The sequence below is a fragment of the Caretta caretta genome, chromosome 22 (assembly GCF_965140235.1).
Source record: "Caretta caretta isolate rCarCar2 chromosome 22, rCarCar1.hap1, whole genome shotgun sequence".
Taxonomy (NCBI): domain Eukaryota; kingdom Metazoa; phylum Chordata; order Testudines; family Cheloniidae; genus Caretta; species Caretta caretta.
The window spans coordinates 2,637,290-2,653,598 of record NC_134227.1 but is presented as its reverse complement, the minus strand read 5'-3'; the positions used below and the strand labels follow the sequence as shown (position 1 = coordinate 2,653,598).

Genomic DNA, 16,309 nt, shown 5'->3' with positions numbered 1-16,309 from the left:
TGAAAGGCCTCCAGAGAGTGACCTTTCAGAAGAGCTCACTGAAGAGCCTTTCTAGGAACCAGGAGCTCCTGGCTTGACCTGTCAGACTTTCCTTGCTGAGATGACTGTATCTGTCGGGCTGCCTTTTTGGTATCTCTTTCTTCTAACCAGAAAAGACCTTCCTGGGCAATCCTTTAAATGCTTGTTCAAGACAGAGAGAGGCTTCCTCGTGGCTAAGTCTTGGAATTCGGCAAATGACAAGTCTGGAGCTGATGAAAAGGTTACTGTCACTCAGAGTCAAGTCGAGGTTGCTATGACCACAATGCAGCACTATACGAACACAGCTGCTAGCAGGAAAAGAGTGCCTTAGAAACCCTTTCTCCCCTCAGATGTGGCTTTCTGTGCGCAGAGAGCCAGGCAGCTTGATGTCGGCAGGCCTTGCAGAAAACCATTTGGAATTTGGATGCGTTGTCTTGGAGCATCAAGTGGAGCAGTTGCCTATTGCTTCCAGTGGCAGGCACCATGGCTAAGCTGGCTAACGCGCCTGTCCAGTAAACAGGAGATCCTGGGTTCAACTCCCAGTGGTGCCTTACTGCACATCTTTTGTCTCCTCTGCTCAGAGTTTGCAATGTCTTTCTAGGAAATGGAAGAGACCTGTGTCAGCAATCCAAGAAATTACTTGATAAGGAAAAGGCTTCTTTTCAGAGGAAAGTTGGAAAGAATCAAATCACCAGCCTGGAGCTGATGAAAAGGCAAATATGTTAGCAAGGAGGTTGCCTCGGCTGTAATTCCTGTGACAGGAGAGCCTGTGTCTTTTGTCTTTTTTATTAATTAAAATATCGGATCCAGCAGAAAACCCCGTTATACAAAGCAAAATGAAATCACCGACACAAAGCCATTGGAAATACCAAAAAAGGAATAATGCAGTCATGAGTAACGCAGGGTTTCCGGGCCAATCCTGTGCACTGACCACCCGCTAAGGGTCCTGGGTGCTTAGCAGAAACCCGGAGGAACTGATACCGGGCCTGAACATGAAACTCAACTGCTCCCAGTTGCTGCTGAAAAGCCCCGTCCTGCCTAGAGAGAAAGACCAGCAGGAGGGAATCAAGGCTCGTCCTGGTCCCAGAGCCCACTCCACACCCGCCTCCACTCTGCTAGTCACTAAAGTTTTTTTCCACCCACAGTCAGCCAGTTAACAGCCACATAAATCCGGTTAGCCACTGCTGCAGGGAACTGCCTTCATCGCTGAAGATGCTCCTGACAGCGTCTCTGCCAAAGGTGGTACATTGCTATGGCATCGATCAGGTGCAGTGTGTCCCGTGACACCCGCCCACTATACGGCGGCCCCTGCTGAGCTTGTCCTTGCTGCAGCTGGTTCTGCTGGCACCCTGCGGCTTGCCCTCCTTGATCCAGGAACAAGCCTCAGGCGAACTGTAAATAATCCGGTCCAACTAAGTCTGGCATCCGCCATCACGTAGCCAGAAGTCCCCACACCTCCTGGGTAAAAAAACAAGCCACCAGAAAGTGGTCTATAGTTTCAAGTGGTGCCAGAAACTGACACAGCACCTGGGGGCAACCTTTGCTCTGCACATGCCGGCTGTGCACATTGGCATGGACGGACAGTTTCCCATGAATGATGAGCCACCACAGGTCTCGGTACTTAACAGGCACCCGGGCCATGTGCAGATACTTCAAGGCTCCCGTCAGTAAGTTCCCAGTGAGATGTGAGACTTAATTCTATGGAGCCACGTGCAGGACTTGGGTTGGGAGGCTTAGGCCTGGGGGATTGGGATGCAGCGGATGGGCTGGCTGTCTAGGTGCAGAGATTTAGTCGCACTGAGGCACAGGAGGGAGGAGGAGGAGGAATCCTGCTGAAAGGCAGTGGCTGCGGAGAAAAAGAGGAGGGGTTCCTGGGACTTTTTTTTTGCCTCTCTTTTGCCTGCTGGCTTACTTCTTGTGGTGAAAGGGATCAACCCTGTCAGCAAGCCTGGATAGCTCAGGTGGTAGAGCATCAGGCTCTTAATCTGAGGGTCCAGGATTCAAGCCCCTGTCCAGGCACTCAGCTTTTAAGTTGCCTTGTGTGCCAGGAGCCAAATGGTTCCTTGTGGTGTCCAGAGCCAGACAGGGATTCCCAGAAGCTGTGGCCATTTCCTGGAAAGGTCCCTTTCTCCTGCTGAGTCCTTAAGAAGCAGGATAGAAGCCCACATCTGCAGGAGCAGGCCCAGAAAACACCAGTCTCTAGTTTTCTGTGGGGCCAGGTGTTGAGAAAGCCAAGGGGAGGGAGAGAGGAGAAGAGAGAGGGAGGGATGTGAGCTGGATTTACTCTGAGTCCTGCAGCTGGGCTGCAGCAAGGCCTAGGAGGCAGCTCTCTTGGTTGACCTGCTGGCCCAAAGTCACTTTTGCGGTGTTGGTCTTTACCCAGGAATGCTGAAGGGTGGGCCTGAGGGAGGGAGACTCAATCCTCCTCCCTAATGGTCAGGGCTGGAGAGGAGGCTGTAAGAGTGGCTAGGTTGATGAGCTGGGCCTTCTAGAGTTTGGGGAGGGTGGAGTTGACTTGGGCATTGTGCTGGCAAAATGCCTCAGGGTGCTGGAGGGAGGAGGAGACCAGGGCTAGGGCTGGGCAGATATAGAGAGAGAGCAGCAGGTTTCCTCTATTGTTTCCTGCTCTCTTTTCTTGACTAGTTTCTCCTCTGTATGAACTTGCTCTTTTTCTTCATAAGCCAGGCGAGCTCAGTTGGTAAAGCCTCAGACTTTTATTCTGAAGGTTGAGGGTTCAAGTCCCTGGTCAGGTGTTGAGCTATTCCCCAAGATCATAAAAGTCTCTCTCTCTGGCATCCTTCTTGATGTTTTTTTCTCTTTTGCTCTTCAGAATTTTGCCTTTCCTAAGAAGGGCCTTTTGTGTGTGAGATTGAAGGGGAAACTTCCTGACATCCCTTCTGTCCTCGCATGCTGGAGGAATAAAGGCCTCTGGGCATATAGCAGGTTCGTCCCAGATGGCTGGCTGCATCTTACGTGGTGGAGGTGAAAGCTCTGTCACCTTGCCTCTGTTTCTGCCTTCATGTGTCTGTGCTGATCTGCCTATGGTGGGGAATGTTTGGAGGTTTTGCTTCATATTGAGGGCTCCCTGGAGAGCCTGAAAGCATTGCCCCGTCAGCGTTAGGTGCTCACCTAGCACTTGGCTTCCCTTCGAGGGAGCGGTGAGTATGGCAAGGTTCAGGCTCCCCAGTTGGAGAGGGGTGCAGGCAAGGATTTCCCTACACCTCTCCTGAATTTCCCCAACTCCACCTCCCCATCCAGGTTTGTGAACTCATTACATAGAGTATTGCCAATGTAGTGATTGTTTGGACTTTTGAATTGAAATTGAAATATTAATACACACTTTAAAGGCATATAAAGTGTATGATAAAATACGTGTATTTGAAAAAGTATAATAGATTTGGAAAGTATGAACATAGACTAGCTTCCTTATACAGCTGTTGTTTTTTATGACCATGTCAGTGCATTCATGTCGGTGATGTTGGCCAATCTAATAATTTCAAATAATGATTTGTAAGCAAAGTCTAAATGAGCTCTCCCAGACAGCTAGTGATGAGCTGGGGGCTGTGGGGAAAGGCTTCAGGACCAGATTGTGTTTACATTCACACCTAATCTACCTAGGTATCCAGCAAACAGAGCTGCATTGCCCAAGTGATAGATTTTGGCTGGGGTTGGGTTGCAAACCACTTGAATGCAGGGGAGCAGGGGGTAATGAAATGTTGTTGTTATTACTGTATGAGTAAAGGGCAGTAGAACAGTAGAACATTAGCCTGTGCTGATGTTATACAGACAAAACTACACAGGATCATTTCAGGGAACAAGAGAAGTTGTCACGTTTATTATAACACAATTTGATTTATGACCAATAACTAATATCTAATACCTATGTATACACACACACACACACACACACATCAAAATTTCTGCAGCTGGTAGATAGTTACCAGTCCTGAACATAGCTTGAGCTCGTGGCTTGATTTCACAGCTTGGGATCGTAGCTCGTGGTGGCTAACTGGCCAGGAAAGCCGGGCACGAGGAAGGGCTGGGTCTCTGTCGGGCACGCACCGATGCCCCTCAATGTTGGCAGCAGAACGTTACCCAAAGTCTTCCATCTCACCCATCCTTTTAATCATTTTTTAGTTTGAATCCAGAATCTATAGGTCTTGCTTTATCACACTGCCTCTGGGTTCGGTGTGATTGATCACCTGTCAATTGCAGATGTGACTTTTAGCCTAGGACCTGGCTTTGATCTTCCTTCTATTGTACCTTTGTTCTTTTCTTTGTAGGGTGGGCTCTTTTTACTTTGTTAGGGCTGTTCCCTGCATCTTCAGCCGTTGGTATTTGAACTTTATTTCATCAGGACAGGCTGGGGCTGGAGGTTGATTCCATCATCCATCCATACCTCATTCACACATCTAAACTACACTAATAAGATTGCAGCACGGTTTTGCAAAAATGAAGGTCACAGCAAGCTTTTTCAAAATGGAGTGAACATTTTAAAATGGAGTTTGGGACAAGTTAAAATGGAGTTTGAGTTACAATATGGACAAGTGTAAGGAATGGCAAACAGTGAGCAGAAGTTACAATGTTGAAACAGTGTAAATTTCAGGGATTTAAGCAGCAATTGGATTGAAAGTGAAATTTACAAGGGCAGTGGCCTGAACAGCTGTGGCTCTTAACAAGCAGCTTAATTGTCAGTCAGTTATTGGGGTACCCAGTTTTATGAATGAATGAAGTTTCATTAATAAAACTTTACTTATGAAGTTATAGGAATAAATTGAACAATTACAAACAATTTCATTTATCAGGTCTACATTGTCCCCCTTTGACCCTTCAATCCAGGGGTATTGAATGGGTCACACTTTATGTAATTGTTTCAAGGCTATATATTGTGAAGCAATGTGAGCCTGTGGTTTCAGCTTAAAATACAGTCTTTTCATCCAGCAGCACATGCCACACATTACAATTAACATAGAATCTCAGGGTTGGAAGGGACCTCAGGAGGTCATCTAGTCCAACCCCCTGCTCAAAGCAGGACCAATCCCCAATTTTTGCCCTAGATCCCTAAATGGCCCCCTCAAAGATTGAACTCACAACCCTGGGTTTACAGGCCAATGCTCAAACCACTGAGCTATCCCTCCCGCCAAACAGGGAGCTTCTCAGGATAAAGAAAACAATTGGGTATAACATAATTTTTAAAGTTGAAGACTAAGAGGGGTCCTATCCTTTAAAAATATCACACCAATGGTGCGTCATGATTTGTTCTGCTTGTGCGGACACTCTTAATATTTCAAATCCCTGAAGTAAAATAGCCAAACTGCGTGTCTGAACCTGGGTCCGTGTGGTTTCAGTCAGTTGGCTAATTTGTTCATTTCTCTTCATTAGTTCATACAAGCTTGTCCAATTGACCCCCAAAGAGAAATTAAAGTCTTGAATATTACTGGTATCCAGTGTGTTAGTTCTTTTATCCTCATGAGTTGGGAAGTAAAGCGTTAAGTTGGGCGTTTTTAACATAGTTATATTACACATACACTGTTCTACTGGCGGTTCTGAGATGTATTTATCTTGCCACACAAGCTCCTCTAATCCAATGGCACAGACACAACTTTTTCTATCAAAAGACACTTTTGGGGTACTGTTATCTAGTTCATCCCAGTAACAGGTTGCCAGACTTTTATGTTTTAAGGAGTAGGGCTCTTCTAATTTTGGTAAGGTAGGACATACCCATTGTTGTGCAGTCCACCTTGTACACAAGCAATGGTCTATGATTTCAGTGCTGCCCAGTGGGAGGCCACACCCCAATCCCCATGCCTGAGCCCCCTCCCAAAGCAAGCACCCCCTACCCCCTCCTGCACTCCAAACCCCAGCCCTGAGCTGCCTTCCAGAGCCAACACCCCATAACCCCTTCTATACCCCAAACCCCCTCCTGCACCCCAAGCACCAGCCCTGACCCCTCTCCCAGAGCTAGCACCCTGTACCCCCTCCTGCACCCCAACTCTCTGCCCCAGCCCAGAGCTCCCTCTCACACTGTGAACCCCTCAGCCCTAGCCCAGAGCAAGCCCCCCATCCCAAACCCCAACGCCTTGCCCCAGCCCAGTGAAAGTGAGTGAGGGTGGGGGAAAGTGAGCAACGGGGGGGGGGTGGAATGAGTGGGGCAGGACTTTGCAGAAGGGGCAGGGTCTCGGGGAAGGGGCGGCGTAGATCTTGAATTATCCTTAGATTCAAAAAGTGATCTTGGGCATAAAAAGGTTGGAGATCACTGCTGTAGGCTCTTTGCAGATAACTTGAAAGTTCTCTGACAGGAGCACTGTACCTAATTCATGTCTAGAGAAAGAGAAAAATATACACAAACACCAATTAAAGCCATATTTTAAGTTTGTGTAAATTTAGAATAATCAGGTGATAATACAGAAAGATATTCCTAATCCCAAGACTTGAGGTCTCATCTGAACATGAGAATGGCCAGACTGGGTCAGACCAGTGGTCTATCTAGCCCAGTGTCCTGTCTTCTGACAATAGCCAATGCCAGGTGCTTCAGAGAGAATGACCAGAACAGGCAGCCATGGAGTGACCCATCCCCGGTCATCCAGTCCCAGCTCCTGGCAAACAATGGCTAGGGACACTCACAGCATTGGGTTGCAGCCCTATCCATCCTGGCTAATAGCCATGGATGGACTTATCCTCCATGAACTGATCTAGTTCTTTTTTAGCCCTCTTATACTTTTGGCCTTCACAACATCCCAGGGCAACCAGTTCCACAGGGAGACTGTGCCATGTGTGAATTAGTACTTCCTTTTGTTCATTTGTTTTAAACCTGCTACCTTTGGGGGGCCCCGTGGCAGCTGTCCCAATCACTGTACCCTAGGGACAGCTGTGTGTGCGTGTCATGCGGGGGGAGGGGGGTGCTAGGCCAGCCCGGGGAGGGGTGGGGCTAGGGTGCGGGGGGGGTAAGGCTGGTCCAAGGGGCCTAGCGGGGGGCTGACATTGGCAGCGGGAGTCAGACCCACAGTCACCGGTGAGAAATGGTATCAGCGACCCCAGCTCCCAGCATCTCCCGGCAGAGGGAGCAGAAGGTGGAATGAGGCGGAGCAGGGGCTGGAAGAGTTGGGGTGGGGGTTTGGGGGAAGGGGAGAGTGGGGACGGGGTCCAGGGCAGAAGTGGAGGGATTAGTCCCAGGCCCCACACCCCCCTAGGGATGCCCCTGAAGGGAAGTTCTGACTATTACAGTGACAATAAAACTGACCAGCATTGTGGGGGAGACTGAAGGAGATCCACACTCATCAGGTCTCTTCTCTCCCCCAGGGTGAGCCAGACACTGCTCTCTCCTGGCTCTCATTCTAGCAGCTGGATGCCAAGGAGCTATTTCCCCCCAAGAAGTGCATTGAGTTCCCCTGTGGTGCTGAGGTGGCTAGCGCTGCTGCTGGCTAAGGGGGCTGTCAGGGTGGGTTGATGTGTGCATAGACTCTCAGCTGCCAAGCAGGAGGGGACACTTGGGACTCGATCAGACTGGCTCAGTGAAGATGGGGTGTTGACAGACCAATACAGACGCTCTCCAGAGTATGGAGGAGCTTCCCCCCATGCAGCCAGGCAACGAGCATTTCCCACAATGAACCTGGAGCTGAGAGGGAGGCGGCAGCTGCTGTTCCCGCTCCTCAGGGAAAGGCCTGTCACCCAACAGACACTTGTTACTCAGCCACTGCTAAGGGCTTCGGGTTCCTCTGGTGGGAGTGTGGAGAAGCCATTCATTTTCCTGTTCACACTCCTCTGTGATGTGAAAACTGGGGAGGGGAAGCAGAAGCCCCACTTCCCTCCCAGAATGACGTCCAGTGGGAAAGCCAGGACAACAGGGTGGGGTGGAAAGTGGTGGCCAGACTCTTGCCACCAGGGTCTAGTCTAGCTCAGGGTCCAGCTCAACTTCCTCCCTGCACCACTGGCCCCCAATCTCCTTCCACCACCAGGTCAACCCTGGAACTCAGGCAGGAACGGGGTGAGGCAGCAAGTCAAGCTGAGCAAGGCAGGCAAAAGAGAGTCTTGCCTTCGTGGGCCTCTCACAATGATGTCCTTTTCGTGTGCCATGGCTGACAAAACATCCCTGACAGAGAAGCAGCAGGGCAAAGGGGAGCCATGCAGCTGCCAAAGTAGCTCAGTTGGGAGAGCGTTAGACTGAAGATCTAAAGGTCTCTGGTTTGATCCCAGGCTTTAGCAGGCCCTTTCCTCCTCCTTTGTGCAGGGGTGGCTTGTCCTCTAGGAGCACAGTGGCACCTTTACCTGAGGTGAGTCCCTGATTTTGAGCTCCCCAGCAGGACAACAGAGCGTGGGCTTCTGTCCCTAGTTGGCCCACCTGACCTTTAACAATGAGAGACAGGAGCCGTCTTTCCAACACACTTATTGGTCAACCCAATATGGCGGGAAGAGAGTGAGGCATGGCCATCGGAGATGGTGCCAGAAAGGGTGCTGGGCAGTGACGGGCAGGGACTGGGGACGAAAGATCCTCTGCACAGCTGAGCGAGGGCAGTACTGGGGAAAGGGCATCTGTGAAAGTGTCCACGTGGAGAGGGGCCCAGGAGGAAGCGCTTGTTGTTCAGTGCCTTGGAGTAGCTGGACTCGGACATGGTGGGCATTCAGGAAATGCACATTAACGAGTTTAGGGCAGATCGATGGGCAGAGGGTGATTGGAGGAAGGGCCCATCTTTCTGGTCCTCTGGGCCAGGGAAGAATGATGGGCTGGAGTCTTGTTCTTCACATTCGCGGTGTGAGAACAGAACGTGGTAAAGCTATGCCCAAGGAGGGCATTACTGGTGACTTTGTGCTCCATGGCACTGGTTACTGCTATATTAGTGTGTATGGTCCCCAGTTAAAGTGTGAAAGGAAAGATCAATGGAAGGAACTGGCTCCCTTCCTCTGGACCGCACAGTGTTTGCTGTTGGGGGGGATTTTAATTGTGTCCGACGGCCTGAGGACCACGGGTCCCATTTTCCAGACCATCAGAGGACACGTTTTTACAATAGGTTTCAGAGGAACAGCCGTGTTAGTCTGTATTCGCAAAAAGAAAAGGAGTACTTGTGGCACCTTAGAGACTAACCAATTTATTTGAGCATGAGCTTTCGTGAGCTACAGCTGAAGTGAGCTGAAGTGAGCTGAAGTGAGCTGTAGCTCACGAAAGCTCATGCTCAAATAAATTGGTTAGTCTCTAAGGTGCCACAAGTCCTCCTTTTCTTTTTACAATAAGCACTACCTGGCACAGGTCTGTAGCAAGGTTGTCTTAGAGGACTTGTTTCTCGATAGTGGAGCCAGTGAGGTGGTAGCCTCCTATTCCTCTCATCCAAGCTCACACCAGCCACAGAGGGGGTACACCTTTCTGTGGGGGCAGGCCAGGAGTCGCATTGACTGGATTTACATGAAAGAGAGCATGTTGACAACCCAGTGCAGGGTAGTGCTAATGGATTGTTTGGATCACGCAGCTCTCACCATGTGCCTCAATGTGGGCAATTCCCTGACCCATGGCAGAGGATATTGGAAGCTGAACTTCCAGAGCTGGCAAGATAAAGGGGAGGGGCGGCTAGGACTGGTGGTGCTGGCAGAATGGGAAAGCATCAGAGGGTTCTATGGCAACCAGTGGGATTGGTGGGAGCTGGTGAGGGAGGAGCTGGCGGCTTTGTTTCGGGGGCCAGGCAAACACCACAAGTTAAAGAAACGAACAGTGCCAAGTCCTGCAGCATCGTCTGTGGGATTTCCACAAGAGCATCCAGGCAGGGGAGCCAGTCAGCATGTGACTGTGCGACCGGATCAAGCGACAGCTGGCCGAGTTCCAGGACATGAGGCTGCAGCTGGCCAATATGAGCGGGACCACTGAGTGAAGGGAGGGGAGGCCTCCCCTGGCATTTTTGCAGCCTGCAGAGACCAGAGGCAAAGCAGGGGGATGTGGGGACTCAGGGCAGGATCCGTGGATCCGGTAATGCAGGACCACATTCGATGGAGGAGGAGAGAGAATTCTGTGAGAGGAAGCAGCTGGAGGGAAGCAATAAGTGCAGAGTGCAAGCCAGCCAGCTGAAAGTCACAGGGGTCCAGAAAAAGAAACAGCAGCAGGTCCCATGGTGTAATGGTCCGCACTCAGGACTTTGAATCCTGGAATCTGAGTTCAAATCTCAGTGGGACCTCCTGGAGCTATGTTGGTTTGATGCAAATCCATGGATCAAAATGTGCTTGGTTTTCCTGTCTCTGGATGCATGAGAGTGAGTGTTCTTTTCCATGACAGATGCCCACTGGATAGCTTATGCTCAAATAAATTGGTTAGTCTCTAAGGTGCCTTAAGTAATCCTTTTCTTTTTGCGAATACAGACTAACACGGCTGTTACTCTGAAACCTGTCATTATGCAAGGCACTGCATTTCATAGAATCATAGAATCATAGAATATCAGGGTTGGAAGGGACCTCAGGAGGTCATCTAGTCCAACCCCCTGCTCAAAAGCAGGACCAATCCCCAATTAAATCCTTTGTCAAGCCTGACCTTAAAAACTTCTAAGGAAGGAGATTCTACCACCTCCCTAGGTAACGCTTTCCAGTGTTTCACCACCCTCCTAGTGAAAAAGTTTTTCCTAATATCCAACCTAAACCTCCCCCACTGCAACTTGAGACCGTTACTCCTTGTCCTGTCCTCTTCTACCACTGAGAATAGTCTAGAACCATCCTCTCTGGAACCACCTCTCAGGTCGTTGAAAGCAGCTATCAAATCCCCCCTCATTCTTCTCTTCTGCAGACTAAATAATCCCAGTTCCCTCAGCCTCTCCTCAGAAGTCATGTGTTCCAGACCCCTAATCATTTTTGTTGCCCTTTGCTGGACTATCTCCAATTTATCCACATCCTTCTTGTAGTGTGGGGCCCAAAACTGGACACAGTACTCCAGATGAGGCCTCACCAATGTCGAATAGAGGGGGATGATCACGTCCCTCGATCTGCTCGCTATTCCCCTACTTATACATCCCAAAATGCCATTGGCCTTCTTGGCAACAAGGGCACACTGCTGACTCATATCCAGCTTCTCGTCCACTGTCACCCCTAGGTCCTTTTCCGCAGAACTGCTGCCTAGCCATTTGGTCCCTAGTCTGTAGCGGTGCATTGGGTCCTTCCATCCTAAGTGCAGGACCCTGCACTTATCCTTATTGAACCTCATCAGATTTCTTTTGGCCCAATCCTCCAATTTGTCTAGGTCCCTCTGTATCCTATCCCTGCCCTCCAGCGTATCTACCACTCCTCCCAGTTTAGTATTATCCACAAATTTGCTGACAGTGCAATTCACACCATCCTCCAGATCATTTATGAAGATATTGAACAAAACTGGCCCCAGGACCGACCCCTGGGGCACTCCACTTGACACCAGCTGCCAACTAGACATGGAGCCATTGATCACTACCCGTTGAGCCCGACAATCTAGCCAACTTTCTACCCACCTTATAGTTCATTCATCCAGCCCATACTTCCTTAACTTGCTGACAAGAATACTGTGGGAGACCGTGTCAAAAGCTTTGCTAAAGTCAAGAAACAATACATCCACTGCTTTCCCTTCATCCACAGAACCAGTAATCTCATCATAGAAGGCGATTAGATTAGTCAGGCATGACCTTCCCTTGGTGAATCCATGCTGACTGTTCCTGATCACTTTCCTCTCATGTAAGTGCTTCAGGATTGATTCTTTGAGGACCTACTCCATGATTTTTCCGGGGACTGAGGTGAGGCTGACTGGCCTGTAGTTCCCAGGATCCTCCTTCTTCCCTTTTTTAAAGATTGGCACTACATCACTCCACCACTACATCACTCTTGTTGCACACACTTCTAAACTTAATCCAGAGACACTCAGGTTTTTCTACAGTTTCGTACCGGAGCTCTGAGCAGTCATACTGCTCCCTTACATACAGTGCTACTCCCCCACCTTTTCTGCCCTGCCTGTCCTTCCTGAACAGTTTATAACCATCCATGACAGTACTCCAGTCATGTGAGTTATCCCACCAAGTCTCTGTTATTCCAATCACGTCATAGTTCCTTGACATCACCAGGACCTCCAGTTCTCCCTGCTTGTTTCCAAGGCTTTGTGCATTCGAAAAAGGACTTTTATACAAGGAAACTCTTTCTGGTGGACACCAGGAAGACTGGCATCCTCAGAGACAGTTGGTAGTTCCAACTAAATACAAGGCAAAGCTCTTGAGCTTAGTGCATGATTATCCTAGTGGCCATGGTGGGGTGAACAGGACCAAAGACCGTTTGGGGGGGTCATTCCACTGGGAGGGAATGGGCAAGGATGTTTCTACCTATGTCCGGTCTTGTGAAGTAGGCCAAAGAGTGGGAAAACCCCAAGACCAGGTCAAAGCCCCTCTCCAGCCACTCCCCATCATTGAAGTTCCATTTCAGTGAGTAGCTGTGGATATTCTGGGTCCTTTTCTGAAAAAGACACCCAGAGGAAAGCAGGACATACTGACTTTCATGGATTTTGCCACCCGATAGCTGGAAGCAGTAGCTCAAAGCAACACCAGGGCTAAAAGTGCGTGCCAGGCACTAGCAGACATTTTTGCCAGGGTAGGTTGGCCCTTCGACATCCTCACATTGCGGGGACTAATTTCCTGGCAGGAACTTTGGAAAACCTCTGGGAAGCTCATGGGGTAAATCATTTGGTTGCCACTCCTTACCACCATCAAACAAATGATATGGTGGAGAAGTTTAATGGAACTTTGGGGGCCATGATACATAAATTTGTAAATGAGCACTCCAATGACTGGGACCTAGTGTTGCAGCAGTTGCTCTTTGCCTACAGAGCTGTACCACACCCCAGTTTAGAGTTTTCCCCATTTGAACTTGTATATGGCCGTGAGATTAAGGGGCCATTACAGTTGGTGAAGCAGCAATGGGAGGGATTTACACCTTGTCCAGGAACTAACATTCTGGACTTTGTAACAAACCTACAAAAGACCCTCCGAACCTCTTTAGCCCTTGCTAAAGAAAACTTACAGGATGCTCAAAAAGAGCAAAAAGCCTGGTATGACAAACATGCCAGAGAGCGTTCCTTCAAAGTAGGAGACCAGGTCATGGTCTTAAAGGTGCTCCAGGACAATAAAATGGAAGCATCGTGGGAAGGGCCATTCACGATCCAGGAGCGCCTGGGAGCTGTTAATTATCTCATAGCATTCCCCACCTCCAACCGAAAGCCTAAGGTGTACCATATTAATTCTCTAAAGCCCTTTTATTCCAGAGAATTAAAGGTTTGTCAGTTTACAGCCCAGGGAGGAGACGACGCTGAGTGGACTGAAGGTGTCTACTACGAAGGGAAAAGTGCTGGTGGTGCGGAACAGGTGAACCTCTCCATGACCCTTGGGCGTATGCAGCGACAGCAGATCAAGCAGCTGTGCACTAGCTATGCGCCGACGTTCTCAGCCACCCCAGGACTGACTGAATGGGTATACCATTCCATTGACACAGGTAATGCTCAACCAATTAAAGTCCAACCTTACCGGGTGTCTCCTCAAGCTAAAACTGCTATAGAACGGGAGATCCAGGATATGTTAGAGATGGGTGTAATCCACCCCTCTGGAAGTGCATGGGCATCTCCAGTGGTTCTAATTCCCAAACCAGATGGGGAGATACGTTTTTGCGTGGACTACCGTAAGCTAAATGCTGTAACTCGCCCAGACAACTATCCAATGCCACGCACAGATGAACTATTAGAGAAACTGGGACGGGCCCAGTTCATCTCTACCTTGGACTTAACCAAGGGGTACTGGCAGGTACCGCTAGATGAATCTGCCAAGGAAAGTTCAGCCTTCACAACACATCTCGGGCTGTATGAATTTAATGTACTCCCTTTCGAGCTGCGGAAGGCACTCGCCACCTTCCAAAGACTTGTAGATGGTCTCCTAGCAGGATTAGGACAATACGCAGTCGCCTACCTTGACGATGTGGCCATATTTTCGGATTCCTGGGCAGAACACCTGGAACATCTACAAAAAGTCTTTGAGTGCATAAGGGAGACAGGACTAACTGTTAAGGCTAAGAAGTATCAAATAGGCCTGAACAGAGTGACTTACCTTGGACACCAGGTGGGTCAAGGAACTATCAGCCCCCTACAAGCCAAAGTGGATGCTATCCAAAAGTGGCCTGTCCCAAAGTCAAAGAAACAGGTTCAATCCTTCTTAGGCTTGGCCGATTATTACAGACGATTTGTATCGCAATACAGCCAAATTGCCACCCCGCTGACAGATCTAACCAAAAAGAAACAGCCAAATGCCGTTCATTGGACCGAAAAGTGTCAGCAGGCCTTTAACCACCTTAAAGCGACACTCATGTCTGATCCTGTACTAAGGGCCCCAGACTTTGACAAAACGTTCCTAGTAACCACAGATGCGTCCGAGCGTGGTGTGGGAGCAGTTTTAATGCAGAAAGGACCTGATCAAGATTTCCACCCTGTAGTGTTTCTCAGCAAAAAACTGTCTGAGAGGGAAAGCAACTGGTCAGTCAGTGAAAAAGAATGTTACGCCAATGTCTATGCCCTGGAAAAGCTACGCCCATATGTTTGGGGATGGCGTTTCCACCTGCAAACCGACCATGCTGCACTACAGTGTCTTCACAGCGCCATGGGAAATAACAAAAAACTTATTCGGTGGAGTTTAGCTCTAGAAGATTTTGATTTCGACATCCAACACATGTCAGAAGCTTCTAACAAAGTGGCTGATGCACTCTCCCGTGAAAGTTTCCCAGAATCAACTGGTTAAATTGTCTTTGAGATGTGGAAAATATTGTTAGTCTTTATGTACTTGGTAGTATATTTAGAGGTGCATGTGTCTTATTAACTCTGTTTTTCCTAGAGCTTCAGGAAGAAATCCTAGCCAGCGTTTCACCCTAGCTGAAATTTGGGGGGAATGTCATAAAAATAAAGGGAAGGGTAAACCACTTTAAAAATCCCTCCTGGCCAGAGGAAAAATCCTCTCACCTGTAAAAGGTTAAGAATCTAAAGTTAACCTCACTGGCACCTGACCAAAATGACCAATGAGGAGACAAGAGACTTTCTAAAGCTGGGAGGAGGGAGAAAAACAAAGGGTCTGTGTCTGTCTGTATGATGATTTTGCCAGGGACAGAACAGGAATGGAGTCTTAGAACTTAGTAAGTAATCTAACTAGATATGTGTTAGATTATGATTTCTTTAAATGGCTGAGAGAAGAGCTGTGCTGAATAGAATGACTATTCTTATCTGTGTGTCTTTTTTTGTAACTTAAGGTTTTGCCTAGTGAACTCGAGGGTACAGAGGTGGGGACCTGCATGAAAACCTCCTAAGGTTACTTTTACCAGCTTAGGTTAAAACTCCCCCAAGGTACAAAATTATTTTACCCTTGGATTTCCACTGCCACCACCAAACTTTATCTGGGTTTATTGGGAAACATGGTTTGGACACGTCTTTCCCCCGCAAAATCCTCCCAACCCTTGCACCGCACTTCCTGGGGAAGGTTTGGTAAAAATCCTCACCAATTTGAATAGGTGACTACAGACCCAAACTCTTGGATCTTAGAACAATGAAAAAGCATTCAGTTTTCTTAAAAGAAGACTTTTAATAGAAGTAAAGGAATCCCCTCTGTAAAATCAGGATGGTAGATACCTTACAGGGTAATTAGATTCAAAACATAGAGAATCCCTCTAGGCAAAACCTTAAGTTACAAAAAAACCCACACAGACAGGAATAGTCATTCTATTCAGCACAGTTCTTTTCTCAGCCATTTAAAGAAATCATAATCTAACACATACCTAGCTAGATTACTTACTAAAACTTCTAAGACTCCATTCCTGTTCTGTCCCTGGCAAAAGCAGCATACAGACAGACCCAGACCCTTTGTTTTTCCCTGTCCTCCCAGCTTTTGAAAGTCTCTTCTCTCCTCATTGGTCATTTTGGTCAGGAGCCAGCGAGGTTACCTTCAGCTTCTTAACCCTTTACAGGTGAGAGGATTTTTCCTCTGGCCAGGAGGGATTTTAAAGGGGTTTTACCCTTCCCTTTATTTTTATGACATCCCCTATTTGGGTAGTGACTACTGGTGGCTAAGTGAGGCAGTGGCCTTTGATTTCCTCTTCTCTCCCCGCACTCCCACATCTGAGGTAGTGCCCCCTGTTGGCCAGTTGAGGCACTGCCTGATGTGTGTATCTACTAATTGGAGCCGTGACCTCCCCGTGGTGGCCTGGTGTGGCAGTGCCCTAGTGGTATCTCCCTCCCACAACAGACAGACACACACCGTTGTGATAGTGGCCACTTCAGGCCGTGGCCTGTTTA

General features: G+C 48.6%; 4 non-coding genes across 4 annotated transcripts; all 4 read left to right on the top strand.

Moving 5' to 3' along the window:
* The first annotated feature begins 495 nt into the window (after positions 1–495).
* On the top strand, positions 496–569 carry TRNAT-AGU (transfer RNA threonine (anticodon AGU)). Its single transcript has one exon. It is a non-coding gene; the product is annotated as a tRNA-Thr (tRNA).
* A 1,395-nt stretch (positions 570–1,964) lies between these two features.
* TRNAK-CUU (transfer RNA lysine (anticodon CUU)) lies at positions 1,965–2,037 on the top strand. Its single transcript has one exon. It is a non-coding gene; the product is annotated as a tRNA-Lys (tRNA).
* Positions 2,038–8,147: 6,110 nt separating this feature from the next.
* Positions 8,148–8,220, top strand: TRNAF-GAA (transfer RNA phenylalanine (anticodon GAA)). Its single transcript has one exon. It is a non-coding gene; the product is annotated as a tRNA-Phe (tRNA).
* A 1,880-nt stretch (positions 8,221–10,100) lies between these two features.
* Positions 10,101–10,172, top strand: TRNAQ-UUG (transfer RNA glutamine (anticodon UUG)). The gene has a single exon. It is a non-coding gene; the product is annotated as a tRNA-Gln (tRNA).
* The last annotated feature ends 6,137 nt before the right edge of the window (positions 10,173–16,309 follow it).